This window comes from Dasypus novemcinctus, chromosome 25, assembly GCF_030445035.2.
Source record: "Dasypus novemcinctus isolate mDasNov1 chromosome 25, mDasNov1.1.hap2, whole genome shotgun sequence".
Lineage (NCBI taxonomy): Eukaryota > Metazoa > Chordata > Mammalia > Cingulata > Dasypodidae > Dasypus > Dasypus novemcinctus.
Genome location: NC_080697.1, coordinates 11,353,909 through 11,371,639, shown reverse-complemented (window position 1 = coordinate 11,371,639; position 17,731 = coordinate 11,353,909).

Below are 17,731 nucleotides of genomic sequence, written 5' to 3'. Positions count from 1 at the left end.
TTGCCAAACATTGGAATCAATCCAAATGTCCATCAACAGATGAACTGATAAACAAAATGTGGTATATACATGCAAAGGAATACTATCCAGCTTTAAGAAGGAATACAGTACTAACATATAGGATAACATGGATGAATATTGAGGACCTTAAGTTGAGTGAAGCTAGCCAGGCATTGAAGGACACATACTACATGTCCTCTCCAATATGAATTAAGAAAATCAAGCTATCTCAGAGAGCTAGAGACTGGAAGATAGGCTTATAGGAAATAGAGGGGAAGAGAAAGGTTGTGAGCCAATGCCTACACTGGAGAAATCTATGATAAAGTGAAGGTAAGTAGTTGTGTAGTGAAGGGATAAGACAGGGGTATAGGGACACTATTGGGTTAAGGGGTCTAGGGTTGGGAGGATGGGTCAGATGGTCCATGGAATTGGAGGGAGATTTGGAGGGAAGCAGGTGAAACATGGAAGATTGTTAGGTACGTGGTTGAAACTATACTGTTGAAAAAACTCTTTAACAAATATAAGGAAGGGTTACTGATTTAAAGTGTTTGGTGTGAGGCATGAGGCATCTGGCGCAGGGTGCACCTGGGGCAGGCTTCTAGGGAGTGTGTTAAGTGCTCACCTTCTCATAATGTGATATGAGTGAGTGGAAACCCACACAATGAGCAGGAAGATGTTATAACCTCATCCTGGGGAGGCCTGATGATCTCAAACTGAGGGGAGGGTGTCTCTCGAGAGCATGGTTGGCTCCCAATGGGGGAGGACATACTAGAGTTTCAAGCCCTCAGCATTGTTGCAAGTATCTAGGAATCTTGTCCTTCAAGCAGTGAAGCTTGGTTGTCACCGTGGGCCTCAAGGAAAGATGACGAGAAGAAGATGGATGAGGGGGTAACTAGGGGGCAAAAGAAGTGTTCTGTATGATCATGCAATGATGGATACAGGCCATGTTAAATTTCACCAAAAATTTATGAAAGGGTATAGTCTAAAATGTAAACCATAACATAACTAAAAATTTAGAAAAGTGTGCAGTTGAAAATAAACCATAATGTAAACCAAAATGGAACAATGGTTAGTAGCTTTGTTTTAATATCTGTACATCAGCTGTAGCAAATACAACATCCACATGTAAAAAGATCATTGCTGGGGAAGGAGGAAAACGGTTTGATGTTCGGTATGTGGGGAGTCCCCTATATTCTACATGTGACTTTACTATGACCTAAAAACTTTTTTGAAGACATAATTTTAAAAAAAAATACACTGAGGAAGAAATGGAAGAGACTGCCTTGCCACTGTACACATAGGGCAACATCTATCACAGTGATGAAAGGCAAAATGTCAAAAAAAAATTTATGGTATTTTTCATATTTTTAATACCCCAATTTCTTTAGTTTGTCTAAATTATGTAATTTATTTCAAATCTTTAAACCTATCATTACTATTTCATTTTCCTATTAGTTGAATTTGGTAATGTATAAGGCTTCATTTTTTAAGAAGTTCTGGATCACAGAGGGGTTTAACTACAGCAGGTGAGGAGCACTGGTGTGGGGCATCATTGATGGGAGATGCATGGGTGGGAGGGAGTTCGCCAAGGCATGCACATAGGATATATAGATACATTTGGCTGTTCACTGGGTACTGACATAGTAGGTAGAATTTCACACAACTGAGGGAGTGCTTAGTTCCCATCTTGGGGAGCTCTGTCACAGCCCCCAGTGGAACAACAACTATGTCCCAAGTACAAGGGCAAAGACAAGGATGGTCCAATGAAAGGATGGTCCAACTGATGACTATGCTTATGGGGCTGTGTGCTTGAAATTTCAATTTGACCTAGAGGTGCAGGGTACCTAAGTTACCTCCTTAGAGCCTCCAAGTCGGTCAAATGTAGCCACTCTATCAGCCAAACACAGCAAACAAATGCATTACCTTCCCCCCAGCATGGGACATGACTCCTGGGGATGAGCCTCCTTGGAGCCAAGGGATTACTACCAAGCACCAGTTGGTAATACAACTAAAGAGAGACCTTGAATAAAAGGGGGAAATGGTAAAGACAAATGAGTATATATGGCTGAGACTTCAAAATGATTCTTGAGGTCATCAGAGGGGTTGCACTTAGGCACATCTCAGCAGGACCTCAGAGACAATCAAACTAGACAAACCCAAGTTAACGGTGCACCTGAGCACTATGGGAATGCCCAGGCCCTACGGTCATGGCAAATGGATGTGGAGTTCAGTGCCTTGTCAGTGGGCCCTGCTTTGGAATTTGTGTTCCTGAGTGTCACGGTGTTGCTGCCTCCCTCCATCCCTTCCCCCAGCCTTTGTTATCCCCTTCTTCCAGCTGTTGCTGTCCTTCCCGCCAGTCCCGCCCACGTTGCCAACATATAATCTGCCTTTTTCCCTAGCTACTGCCTACCTCATAGCCGCCTGCACAACTCCGCCTATCCACTACCGCCCCGTAGTTAATCCGCCCCAGCTCCTGCCCCTCCCTCTGCCCAACCTTATATAACCAAGTGTACTTCCGCAATAAAGCAGACTTGTTCCTGCGCTCAGGCTGTCTCCGTGGTTCTTACCGCGCGTCCCCCACGCCTGGAGAACCTAGGCCTACGCGCTGGCCTAGGGGCTTCCCGCCGAGCCGTGGCAGGCTGCCCGGACCTCGTGGGCCACTAACCTTTATCTGCGAGCCCACATCATGGAGTTGGACTCAGATACGACTTCTCTACATATGCCTCTTCCATCACTTTTACTGAACCTGTGGTTGGTGTGAGGGTTGGTGTATGCTCTTGGTGTATGCTCCAGAGACTTGAATCTCTGGACTATGCATGTACCAGCTGGGCCCTGAGCCTCAGAAGAGGTCCCAACACCTACTTTCCAGGTCATTGGACTTACCCAGGTCATCTAACAAGGAGGGGAGGATGGTCAACCACCACACCAAAGAACTGAGAGAGTCTACAGCTGCAAGCAGGAGAATCCTATCAGTCAGTCATTTGGGATCTCAGCCCCCTCTCGATTTAGAGGTGGAGTGGACATCACCATCCCAGGGTCCTCAGGATGGAGGAATAAAATATGAATTAGACTGGATTTACTTGTATTCTATTATAAAATTATTGTGACTCTAGCAATTGGAGAAATTATATCATTGACGTGGTGATAGTGGCCACAGGAGTTGGTGAAGGCAGTGTGAGGGAAAAAGAGATGTGGTATAGGGACAATTTGGGGACTTGGATTTGTCCTGAATGATATTGCAGGGACAGATGCAGGATATTATATATCCTGCCATAACCCACTGAATGGACGGGGAGAGAGTGTAAACTACAGAGTAAACTATAATTCTCATTGTGTAGCAGTGCTCCAAAATGTATTTATCAAATGCAATGAATGTACCACACTAATGAAAGAAGCGGTTGATGTGGGAGGAGAGGGGGGGTGTTGGGAATGGGGTATATAGGAACCTCATATTTTTTAAATGTAACATTTTGTGTGATATATGTATCTTTTAAAAAAAGATAATAAAAAAAAGATTTAAATTTTTTTAAGGATCTCATCAGTAGGTAGTTTCCTGCAAGCTCAATTTTAGTGTTGTAATGGCACCCCATCACAAGCCTGAGCAGTCTGTCTCTCCACATTCTGTCCAAAGGCTTTCTCTATTATCATGGAGCCTACTCCAGCCTCATGTCCTACAGTTAAAGTATACCGATACTCTTTCTGACAGCTTTTTAGCTTCCAGCACATATAACAGCTACCTCAGTAAAGTAACTTCATGTTAGTTTTCCCCTGTTTTCATTCTCTCACACTCCCTTCTTCCTGAAATGAAATAAACTAATTGTAACCAAGATCCTGTCCCATCTATGTGTTGGGAAAAATAAAAAAAAAAAAGACAAAAAGTATATTAATCCCTATGGCCCAGAAATTCCCCTCCTAGGCAGACACACAGTCAAAATGAGTATATATATATATTTTTTAAACAAATCATAGGATAATTTTATAGGAATATTATTCACCATAGATGAAAACTGGGGGGAAAAAAATCCAGTAGAGTAGATAAATGTTGACATATATTTTATATTGGAATATTATTCAAAAATGAAATTATTGAATGACCCCAATGACATACAAAAACATGGATTAATCTCACAAACATAAAAAGTGCCCCCCAAAATCCAGTTATATATAAATGATATGGAAGTAACTAATGACAGATGCCATCTGGTTACCAAAATATATATATATTATTATTTTGAGTGGTATGATTACATAGTAAACAGGTTTTTTTTAAAGGAAGGTATTACCATAAAAGTCAGGATAGTAGTTCCTTTGGAGAGGAAGACATCCAAATACAAGAAAATAGGAAAAGAGCTTCTGTAGTATTGGCAATGCTTTATCCTTGAGCTTGTGTGGTGGTTACATGAGTATTCAATTTCAAATAAACCCTTCAACTGTTTATCTTTATTTTGGGCACTTTTCTTTATGTATGTTAACTTTTAAATAAAGATTTTAAAAAGGTGTGGCACACCTTTAAGAACATTATGAACAAAACACTCTGAGATAAGGATACTGCCAAAGCAATTATTATTTTCCCCTTCCCAGCCACCTCTCCCCATTTTTTTTTTTCAATCTGAACTTTTGGATTTTACTACCCCTCTTTAAATGTGAAATCCATCTCTAGATTATCAATTTTTCATTATGGTTATTTACTTGTTTAAACAGTCTCAAATCAGAGTTTATTGAATTCAAGGTAATATACACCAAATTTTTTTAAATAGAAGCTTTACTAACATAGTTCACGTCATAAAATTCACCCTTAAAAAATATACTTAAAAGGTGTACAATTAAATGGTTCTTAGTCTGTTCACAGAGTTGTGCATTCATCACCACCATTTAATTTAGAACACATTCATCATCCCAAAGAGAAAACCATTCCTCCCTCCCCCCAGGCCCTGACAACCACCAACCTATTTTTTGTGTTTCTGTGGTTGGCCTAATCTGGACACCAATATCAATGGAATAATAAAATATGCAAACTTTTGGGACTGGTTTCTTTCACTTGACATGGACTTTTTAAGATTTATTCATGTTGTAGCCTGGTACAGTACTTCATTAATTTTTATGGCTGAGTAACATTCCAATGTATGAATATACCAATTTTGTTTATGAACTCTTCATTTGATGGACATGTAGGTTGTTGCCACTTTCGCTTTTATGAGTTATGCTTCTATGAACACTCTTTGTAAAGATTTTTGTATGCATATATTTTTTCAGATCTCTTGGATATATACCATGGAGTGGAATTCCTGGGCATATAGTAACTCTACATTTAACATTTTGAAGAATCATACTGTTTTTCAAAGGGAATGCCACATTTTACAATCCTATCAACAATGTATGAGGGTTTCAATGTTGCCACATCCTCAGCAATACTTGCTATTAAGTCATATTTATTTTAGACATATTACTGTGCTGTCCTTTCACTGTAGTTCTGATTTGCATTTCCATAGTGGCAATATTAAGCGTCTTTCCCTGTGCTTATTGTATAGTTTCTTTGGAGAAATGTTTATTCAATGCCTTTGCACATAATTTAATTGAATTCTATTTTTATTGCTGATTTGTTTTATGAATACAAGTAACTTACCAAACACGTGTAAATATTTTCTTCTGTTCTGTGAAATGCTTTTCCAATTTCTTGGTGCTGTCATTTGAAGCACAAAAGTTTTGAAATTTGAGAATTCCAATTTATTTCTTCTTTGGTTGCTTTGTGTTTTGGGTTTCACACCTAAGAAACCATTACATAATCCAAGGACACAAAGATTTATTCCTAAAATTTCTTCTAAAAGTTTCAAAATTTCATCTCTTTTAGGTCTATGGTCTATTTTGAGTTAATTTGTATATATGGTGTGAAGTAGGGGTACAATATTTTTTGTCTTAGGACATCGGTTTAATATTATTGACAAGACTGTTCTCTGTCCTTTGGATTGGCACTACAATCAACTGGCCAAAAATATGAGGATGTATTTCTATACTCTTAGTTCTAACCATTGATCTATATAGCTAGCCTATGCCAGTACCTCACTCTCTTGATTGCTGTAGGTTCTATAATACTTTTATTTTTTATCTTTTTTAAAGTTACATAAATAGCACAATGCTACATTAAAAAATATAAGAGATTCCCATATACCTCACTCCCCACAAGCCCTACTCCCTCCACATCAACTTCTTTCTTTAGTGTGGTACATTCATTGCATTTAAAGAATACATTTTGGAGCACTGCTACACAATGAGAATTATAGTTTGCGCTATAGTTTACACTCTCTCCCAGTCCATTCAGTGGGTTATGGCAGGGTATATAATATCCTGCATCTGTCCCTGCAGTATCATTCAGGACAATGCCAAGTTCTGAAAACACCCCCATATCACACCTCTTTTTCCCTCACACTACCTTCACTAACTCCTGTGGCCATTGTCTCCACATCAGTGATATAATTTCTTCCATTGCTAGAGTCACAATTATTTTATAGTAGAATACCAGTAACTCCAGTCTAATTCATATTTTATTCCTCTATCCTGAGGACCCTGGGATGGTGATGCCCACTTCACCTCTAAATCGAGAGGGGGCTGAGATCCCAAATGACTGACTGCGGTCACCCCTTGGGCTGAAGTGTGGTTTGCTGGCCTGGCAGGGGAGCAGCCGCGGTAGGCCTAATTCCAAGCCGCTGCCCCCATAATAGGGTGGCTGGTCGGACTCACCGCCACCCCTGAAGGGAGCTCGGCATGGGCGCAGAGTGCCCTCGGGTCTCCCCTTCTCGGCAGCCATGCTTCCGCGGCCGCCCCTCCTCCCAGATAGCGCCACACGATGCCTTATGAGGCAACACCCTTCTTCTTCTTTCTCCCTGCGCAGGCGCAGGGCAGAAGATTCCAGTCTGCCTTTTCCCCTCCCCCCGACAGCAGCAACAGCCAGGCGCAAGGTGGGAAACTCAAGTCTGCCCTCTACCCCAGCAACAGCAGCCACCAATCCCTAAACCCTGCCACTTCCCCCAGCAACAGCAACAGCCAATCCCTAACCACCACCCCTCCCCCTTCCAGTACCTCCCACCGACCTTTCTCCCCAGTAACTGCTTGTGGCAACCAATCAGAACATGGCATAAGCTTCGACCAATCAGCCTTCCCCAGCCCCTATAAAACTGTAGCCACTTCCTCAATAAAATTAGACCTGCGTGTTTACCTCGTCTCCGCGGTAGTTCTTCTGCCGTGTGCCCTCCAGTCCTGAGAGCCCCTGACAAGGGCCTGGCCTCCCTTGTCCCCAGTTCGTCGCCTGCTTCTCCGGGCAACCCCTTCATCGCCGGCTTCGCCGGGTGACCCCGTCAACCGAACCGCGCAACCCCTGTGAGACCGACCCCTCGTCCCAAGCCGGACCGACCCCTCGTCCCAAGCCGGACCGACCCCTCGTCTGCAGCCAGACCCCACCACCACCGACCAAGCAAGCCGCCGCAACTGACTGATAGGATTCTCCTGCTTACAGCTGTAGACTCTCTCGGTTCTTTGGTGTGGTGGTTGACCATCCTCCCCTCCTTGTTAGATGACCTGGGTAAGTCCAATGACCTGGAAAGTAGGTGTTGGACCTCTTCTGAGGCTCAGGGCCCAGCTGGCACATGCATAGTCCAGAGATTCAAGTCTCCTGAGCATATACCAACCCCAGAACCAAGCATAGGTTCACTAAAAGTGAAAGAAGAGGCATATGTATAGAGGTCATATTTTGAGTCCAACTCCATCACACTCAGAAGCACAAATTCCAAAGTAGGGCCCATGGCAGAGCTCTCTGCCATGACTGTAGGGCCTGGGTGTCTCAGGAGCACCCCTACCTGGGGTTGTATCTATTTCAGCTGTCTCTGAGATCATGCTGTGATATGCGTAAATATGAACCCTCTGATGATCTCCTGACTCATTGTTAAGTCTCTCAGCCATATAAACTCATTTGTCTTTACTATTTCCTCCTTTTATTCAAGGTCTTTTTCTAGTTGCATTACCAGCTGGTATACAGCCGTAATCCCTCGGCGCCAGGGAGGCTCATCCCTGGGAGTCATGTCCCATGCTGGAGGGAAGGTAATGTATTTACATGCTGAGTTTGGCTTAAAGAGGGGCCACATTGAGGAACATGGAGGTTCTCAAGAGGTAACTCTTAGGCACCCTGCAGCTCCAGGCTGAGTTGAAATTTCAAGTACACAGGCTTATAAGTATAGTCATCAGTATTAAGGGCTTATCACTGGATCATCTTCCTTCTCTGGTCTTTGCCCTCATACTTGGGGGGTTGTTGCTGCTCGGCTGGGGAGTGTGACAGAGTTTTCCAGAATGGGAACTCAGCACTTCCTCAGTTGTCATGTGATACTCTACCCTCTACGTCAATACCCAACGAATATCCGAACATATCTATATAACCTATATGTATGCCCTGGAGAACTGCCCCCCGCCCATGCATCCCCCATCAATGACACTCCACATCAGTGTTCCTCCCCTGCCATAGTTGAACCCCTCTGTGATCCAAAACTTCTTCAAAATTGAAGTCTAATATATTGCCAAATTGAATTAATAGAAAAATAAACAGTAATGATTGGTTTAATGATTAGAAATAGATTACATAATATTTGAGAAAAACTAAAATAAGTTGGGGCATTAAAAACATGAAAAATGCCTTAAAAATTTTTTTTGACATTTTGCCTTTCATCACTGTAATAGATGTTGCCCTATATGTACAGTGGCAAGGCAATCTCTTCCATTTCTTCCTCAGTGTCTACACAACCTCTTTTTGAGTGAAGGAAGTCAGATATTAAAGGACAAATACATGACCCCTCTGATATGAACTAATAAAATCAAGCTGTCTCAGAGAGCTGGAGATTGGAAGGCAGGCTTACAGGAAATGGGCGGGGGGGGGGCGGGGGGCAGGGAAACGTGGTGAGCCAATGCCCACATGGGCAAAATCTATGATAAAATGGAGGTAAGTACTTGGGCAGTGAAGGGAAAAGATGGAGGTATAGGTATACTACTGGGTTGGGCTTTGCAGGCTTGAGGAGGGCCTGAGTTGGGAGGATGGGGCAGATGGTCCAAGGAATGGGGAGGAGAGTTGGGGAGGAGCAAGTGAACACAGAAGATTGTCAGGTATGTAATTGAAGATATAATGTTGAGAAAACTTTTTAGAAAATACGGTACGGAAGGATTACTGGTTTAAGATGTTTGACGGGGGGCATCTGGCACAGGGTGCACCTGGGGCCGGCTTCTAGGGAGTGTGTGAGTGCTCATCATGTCATAGTGTGTTACATCAGTGGGTGGAGATCTATAGCATGTTTTGAAGTCACAAAGTGTGAGTCCTCACACATGTTCTTTTTCAAGATTATTTTGGCTGTCCTACATCCTCTGAATTGCCAGAGAGGTAAACAAGTGCTGAAGTGTATCTCTGGACACTTGTTTCAAAAGTACAAGTAAAAGTACATGTGGTCAAAAAGTGAATGACTTGGGGAACTCCTGGGAAGATGGCAGAGTAGGGAGCTCCAGGATTCAGTCCCTCTGCCAAAACAAGTATTAAACAGGCAGGAACTGTCTGAAACAACTTATTCAGAAACTCCAGATGACAGAGAAACACTTAACAACATCCAGGGAAGAGCAGGAAGAAGAGACTGATAAATAATAGTAAAGAACTATAAATTACTCTCGAAGCATAATGGCTACCGGGGCCCATGCCTCACTCTTGCAGCCGGTCACTGTGAGGTCCAGTCCCTGGCTAGCTTCTGCTGACAGAAAGGGACATTAAAAATCCTCTTCCCCAATGATCATAGCTTTATTAGCAAATTCAGATTGGTGGGTCCCAACTCTAGAGCAGCTTTTGTTTCAACCCATCCCAGACAAAAATAGCTGCAGCCATTATTTCAACTCTCTCCAGACAAAGGCAGGGGCAGTGAAAGTTTAAGACGTAGGGTTCCTTGGGGCTGTGGGGGAAAGTTAGTTGAAGGGCTGTATTTGCTGGGCAGGCCAGCAAAGCTCAACATTGGAAAGCTGTTGAGAAGTTTTGGGCACTCTTCCTGACCCCCTCCACAGGACACTTTGGAGACAATCTGTGCCCCTTAGTGGGTCCCTGGCCCTGCTTTGGTTGGGAAAGTCCTCCCCAGGGTGACCTTCCTGCCAGGATCTGCCCTCTAGGAAAAAGCAGCTTGTGGCAATGAAACAAATGTAAAAACCATAGGGCAGACAGTCTGGGTGAAAGGCTTGCCAGCTACCCAAGAAAGGGAGGTTTTTCACCTGGGAAAGAGGGTACAACCAAACCTCTATAAAGAGGGAAATTCCAAAATAACTAAAAAGAAAATCCCGGGACAAGACAGAGGCCCAGTAAGACAAGAAAAACCCTAAACAGCATATTCACCTTGGGCATACCTTCCTAATAAGAGGGCTAAAGCTCAAGAAACTGTCTTATCATCAGCTGGTTACAAATCGAGGAAACAGAGAGCACAGGGAGGAAATCCCAGAATTAACATTTTAAAAAATTAAGATGTACAATGTCCAAAAAAAGAAAGTAAGACAAAGAAACAGGAAATGATGGCCCATGTAAAGGAAGAGGATAAAAGTACTGAAAATATTAACAAAGATGATGAAAATGTGGACAAACCAAACCTTTTAAAAAACTGATCTTAAAAATGCTTTAGGAGATGAAGGAAGATACAGAGAAAGAACAGCAAAGCAGTGAATAAACAATTATGAGAGTCTAATCAAGCAGACTGAAATTTTATAAAGGAACCAAACAGAACTACTGGAGCTGAAGACACAATAAGTGAAACGAAGTATGTCCAGGCAGGTTTCTAGAGCAGACTGCAATAGGAAGAAGAATCAGTAAACTTGAAGACAAGATACTGGGACTGAGTCCGGTTGAACACAAGAAAGAAAACAAGAAATATTAAAAGCAAAAACAGCCTAAGATGGGTATGCAACACCATCAAAAAGGGGTGAAAGGAATAGTAAAAGAAATAAAAGAGAACTTCCCAAACATAGCAAAAGATGTGAATATGCACCTACGAGAAGCTCAGATAACACAAAACAGGATAAACATGAAGAAAAACACACCCTGTCATACAGTGACTACCCTACCAAATGCAAAGGACAAGGAGAATTCTGAAAGTTGCAAGAGAAAAGCAACATGTTACATACAAGGGAATCCAAGTAAGGTGTCAATTTCTCATTAGAAACCATGTAGGCAAGAAGGCAGTGAGAAAGTGCTGAAAGAAAACTGTCAGCCAAGAGTGTTAAATCCTGCAAGACTCTCAAAAGTAAGGGAGAGATTAAGACATTCTCAAATAAACAAAAGCTGAGAGAGTACATCACTACTAGATCTGCCCTACAAGCAGTGCTAAAGGGAGTTCTTTAGACTGAAGTGAAACATCCCCTGATAGTGGTTTAAAGCAGCATAAAGAAGTAAAGAATATATACAGATAACCATTTGGAAAATCATAAATGCCAGTATAATTATATTGTTTTATTTGGTCTGCAACTCCACTTCTTACTTCCTACAGGTGCTAAACTACAAATGCATAAAAAGTAATAAGTCTAGATTTTTGGACCTACAGTATACAAAGATGTCAGTGGTAACAAGTACAAAAAAATGGGGGGGGGGGATAGAGGGGTAAAGAAATAGTAAATGCACATGTTAAGGAAGTTAAGTTGGTATCAAACCAAATACAACTGTTACATATTTAGAATGCTAAATTTTAACCTAATGGTAAGTCTCAAGGAAAACAGATGAAAAATATATCCAGATAGAAATGAGAAAGTACTCAATATGATACAAGACAAGGAAGCAAATAAATATAAAAAGTATGCTTTAGAGGAAGTGAGGGACAAAAGAGGTATTAGATTTAAAAAGGCTAAATAGCAAAATGGCAGAAGAAAGACCTGTATTATCAGAAGTAACTTTACATGTAAATGGATTAAACACTCCAGTAAAAGACAGAGAGTGGCAGAATGGATAAAAAAAAGCATGGCCAAACTATACACTGTCTGCAAGGGACAAAGTAAAAAATACAAGTAAGCTGACAGTGAAAGGATGGGAAAAAATACATACCACTTAAGTAGTAACTAAGAGATAGCTGACATAGCTATACCAATATTGGCCAACCAGGCCCTGAGCCTCAGCAGAGTTGCAACACCTGCTCTCTATTTCACTGGACTCACCCAGGACAGCTAACAAGGAGGTAATGACTGACAACCACCACACCAAGGAACCGAGAGAATCTAAAACTGCAGGCAAGAGATTCTCATCCATCAGCCATATGGGATCAAAGCCCCCTCTCAATTAGAGGTGGAGTGGGCATCACCATCCCAGAATCCTCAGGACTGGGGAATAAAATATGGACTAGAGTGGACCTACTGGTATTCTACTATAGACTTATTGTGATTCTAGCAATAGATGAAATTATATCACTGATGTGGAGACAGTGACCACTGGAGTTACTGAAGGCAGGGAAAGGGAAAAAGAGGTATATATGGGGGTATTTTGGGGACTTGGAATTGTCCTGAACGACATTGCAAAGACAGATACAGGACAATATATATCCTGCCATAACCTACAGAAGAGAGTGGGAGAAAGTGTTAACTACAATGTAGACTACAATCCATGCTGTGTGGAAAGGCTCTAAAATGTGTTCTTCAATTGCATCAATTCAATGTACCACACTAATGAAAGAAGTTGTTAATACGGGAAAAGGGGGGCATATGGGAATCCCTATTATTTCATGTAACATTTTATATAATCTAAATAACTTTTAAAAATAAATTTAAAAACATATTAAAAAATAAACACAAAGGACAAAGATGGCCATTACATACTGATAAAGGGGACAATTACGAAATGCACCTGAGAGCAGAGCCGCAAAATATATAAAGCAAATACTGACAGATTTGAAGGGAAAAACTGATGGGTCTACATTAAGAGTAGGAAACAGACCACTTTCAGTAACGAACAGAACATCTAGTCAGAAGATCAATAAGGTCATACAGGACTTGACTGATACACTAAATGAATTAGACATAACAGACAAATATAGAACACTGCACCCAACAAAAATAGACTACACATTCTTCTCTAGGACAAATGGGTCATTCTCCAGGATAGACTACATATTGAGTCACAAATCAAGACTCAATAAATTGAAAAATATTTAAATCATACAATATATATTCTCAGACCACAAAAAAATGAAGCTAGAAATTAGTAACAGGGGAAAAGGGAAAATTTACAAATATGTGGAAATTAAACAATATACTTTAAACAACCAATAGGTGAAAAGAGGAAATAAGATGCAAAATTAGGTAATATCCTGAAAAAGAAAATATGACATACCAAAACTTATGGGATGCAGTGAAGGCAGGGCTGAGAAGGAAGTATCTATATTAAAAAAGGAGAAAGACTTTAAATCAGAGACCTAGCATCAAAACCGGAAGAACTAGAAAAAGAGCAAAGTAAATCAAAAGCAAGGAAAAGAAATAACAAAGATTAGAGCACAGATAAATGAAACAGAAAGCAAAAAAAAAACCAGAATCAACAAGACCAATAGCTCATTTTTTGCAAAGACAACAAAATTGACAAACCGTTAGCTAGACTGTAAAAGAAAAAAGATGATACAAGAAACGAAAAGGGAACATTACCACCAACACTGCTGAAATAAAAAGGATTATCAGTGGATACTATGAAGAACTGTATGCCAGTAATTTAGATAACCCAGATGAAATGGACAAATTCTTTGAAACACACAAACTACTTACATTGACTCAAGAAGAAAAAGAAGATCTCAACAAACCAATTACTGGTGAAGGCATTGAATTGGTAATCAAAAACCTCCCAACAAAGAAAAGCCCAGGACCAAATGGTTTCACAGGGGAGTTCTACCTAACATTCCAAGAAGATTTAATTCCAATTCTGTTCAAACTCTTTAAAAATATTGAAGAGAAGGGAACACTCCCTTACTCATTCTCTAAAAGCAAAATCACCCTCATACCAGACCAATTTCTCTAATGAATATAGGTGCAGAAAGCCAAAAAAATACCAGCAAACTAAATCCAATAGCATATTTAAAGAATTATATACCATAATCAAGTAGGATTTATCCTAGGATGCCTCAACAAAAGAAAATCAATTAATGAACTATACCATAGTAACAGCATAAAGGGGGGAAAAACATGATCATCTTAATCGATACAGAAAAGGCATTTGACAAAAGTCAGCATCCTTTCTTCATAAAAACACTTAGAGCACTAGAAATAGAAGTAAACGTCCTCAACAGGATAAAGGGTAATATGAGAAGCCCACAAATAACATTCTGCTTTAAGGTGAAAGACTGAAACCTTTCCCTTTGAAATTGGAAACAACAAAAGATGACCACCATCACCACTGTTATTCAACACTGTTCTGGAAGTTCCAACCAGATCAATTAAGCAAGAAAAAGAAAAAAAAGGCATCCAAATGGTAAAGAAAGAAGAAAAACTTTCCCCATTTGAAAATGATAAGATCCTATTTACAGAATACCCTGAAAAATCCACAACAAAACTTATAGAGCATAAATGAATTCAGCAAGGTAGCTTGGTATTTGTATACACAAGCAATGAACAATCACAACAAGAAATTTAAAAAAATAATTTCTATCCACAGCAGTAACTGAAAGAACTAAATAACTAATAATAAATCTAGTCAAGATTTAAGAACTAGAAAATATTACTAAAATAAATTAAAGAAAGGATATTCCATGTTCATAGACTAAAAGAGGAAATATAGTCAAAATGCCAATACTACCGAAAGCAATTTATACATACAATGCAATCCCAACCAAGATTCCAACAACCTTCTTTGCAGAAATGGAAACTCCAACCATCGAATTTATATGGAAGGTAAGGGATCCCAAATACCTAGAGCCAAATTGAAAAAGAAGAATGAAGTTGAGAACTCACACTTCACTATCTTGAAACTTATCAGGGAATGGAGAGGACTGGGGGGAAATGGGGGCAGACTAACAGGCAGAGCTCAATGCTCTCTCAAAAACAGCAGAAAAAGAGCCAAGAGCTGTCTGAGGGAACTTCTTTGGGGATCAGCAGACCAAGAGAGTGCTACACAGTTGCCAGGAGGGTGAGAGGAAGAGACAAAGAAGCCAAAACAGCAAATATCAGTTACCAAGCCCTCCTAGTAGCCAGGAAGGACTCTCCTCCCCCATCCCTTAGACATTAAGCTGGAGTAAAACCCATGGCTCACTGCAGCCAACCAAGAGGGGAACTGACTTCTTCCTCCCTGTCAGCTGGTTCAAGGGAAAAGGGAAGGGGAGTCGGGTACTTTTCATCAGTAAATTAGGCCACCAGAGCCCATTTTGAATCTCCAATCTGAACAGAGGCACACAGGAAAGCAAAGACTGAAACCTATCCATGTAAAGGTGCACTGACAAGTGCCATTTGCTGGCCAGTCTGGTAATTTATCCTATCCCTGGGAGAAAATCTGTGCCTCACTAGTAAGTCTCTGGCCTGATCTTGATAACAACCTAGGCAATTTTAAAGACTTAGAGTAAGTTGAACCAAATATCAAAAAAGAACTATAAAAAAAAAAAATAGGCAAGAAACTGGCTATCAGAGTAAATTCACCAACATATTCAGATGACATCAGCAAAATATTAAAAGCCATAAGAACACAGGAAGAGATGACCCAGCCAAAAGAACTAACCAAATATCCTGGAGATACAGGATTTAAGACAATCAGTGATAATCACACAACTCTTCAAAATCACTTCAAAGAATTTAAAGAAAATATGACTAGAGAAATAAAGGGATAAGAAGACACTAGGGGAGCATAAAGAACAATCTGAAACCCTGAAAAGAAAAGTAACAGACCTTATGGAAATGAAAGACATGATAGATGATATTAAAAATACACTTTCTAAGCCAAACTCAGCATGTGAATGTATAGCTTCGTCCCAGCATGGGACATGACTCCCAGGTATGAGCCTTCCTGGCACTGAGGGACTACTACACGCACCAGATGCTGATGCAACTAGAAAAAGACCTTGAATAAAAGGAGGAAATGATAAAGACAAATAAGTTTATGTGGCTAAGAGACTTCAAAATGACTCTGGAGGTCATCAGAGGGGTCAAATTTACACATGTCTCACCAGGATCCCAGAGACAGCCAAAGTAGATACAACCCCAGGTAGTGGTGTTCCTGAGGGCCACAGAGACATCCAGGTCCTATGGTCATGGCAGATGGACCTGGAGTTCAGTGCCTTGCCAGTGGGCCCTACTTTAGAATTTGTGCTCCTGAGTGTGATGGAGTTGGACTCACATGTGACTGCTCTGCACATGTCCCTTCCATCACTTTTACTGACCCTGTGGTTGGCGCTGGGGTTGGTGTAAGCTCAGGAGACTTGAATCTTTGGACTGTCGATGTGCCAGCTGGGCCATAAGGCTCAGAAGAGTTGCAACATCTACTCTCCAGGTCACTGGACTTACCCAGGTCAGTTAACGGGGGTAAGGGTGGTCAAACACCACACCAGGGAACCGAGAGTGCCTATAACTACAAGCAGGAGTATTCCATCTATCAGCCATGTGAGATCTGAGCCCTCTCTTGATTTCGAGGTGGAGGAGACATCGCCATCCCAGGGTCCTCAGGATGGAGGAATAAAATATGGATTAGACTGGACTTACTGGTATTCTACTAAAGAATTATTGTGACTCTAGCAATGGAAGAAACTATATCAATGATGTGGAGACAGTGGCCATAGGAGTTGCTGAGGGCAGGGTGAGGGAAGAACAGGTGTGATACGGGGGCATTTTTGGGACTTGGAGTTGTCCTGAATGATACAGCAGGGACAAATGCAATTTTGAAGACAGAACATCTGAACTGGAAAAGACAGGAAAAGAGAATGGGAAAAATTGAACAGGGTCTCTAGGAACTGAATGCCAACATGAAACACACAAACATTTGTATTATCAGTGTCCCAGAAGGAGAAAAGAATGGAAAAGGGGCAGAAGTAATATTTGAGGAAATAATGACCAATAAATTCCCAACCCTTCTGAAGAACATAAATATCAATATTCTAGAAGGACAATGCACCCCAAACAGAATGAATCCAAACAGAACTACTCTGACACACCTATTCAGAATGACAAATATGAGAGATAAATAGCATATTCTGAAAGCAGCAAATGTATAGAGACTCAGAATTGTCCTGAGTGACACTGCAATGGCACATATGGATCATTATATATACAGCCATAACCTACAGAATTGAGTGGACTAGAGTGTAAACTTCAATTTAAACTATAATCCATGATTGGTGGCAATGTTCCAAAATATGTTCATCAACTGCAATGAATGTACCAAACTAATGAAAGAAGTAGTTGATGTGGGAAAGGGTGGGAGGTGTGGGGAATGGGGCATATGGGAATCCATTATTTTTTTTAATGTAATCTAAGTATCTTTTAAAAATAAATTTTAAAATACACTGAAAAAGAGAGAGAGAGAGAAAAGCAAAGCATCACATAAAGAGAAATTCAGTAAGATTAAGTACTGACCTCTTATCAGAAACTATGGGGGCGAGAAGAAAGTGTTATAATGTATTTAAGGAACTGAAAGAGAAAAACTGCCAGCCAAGAATTCTGTATCTGGCAAAACTGTCCTTCAAAAATGAGGGAGAGGAGAACCAGGAAGATGGCGGAGGAGTAAGGAGCTCCTAGAGTC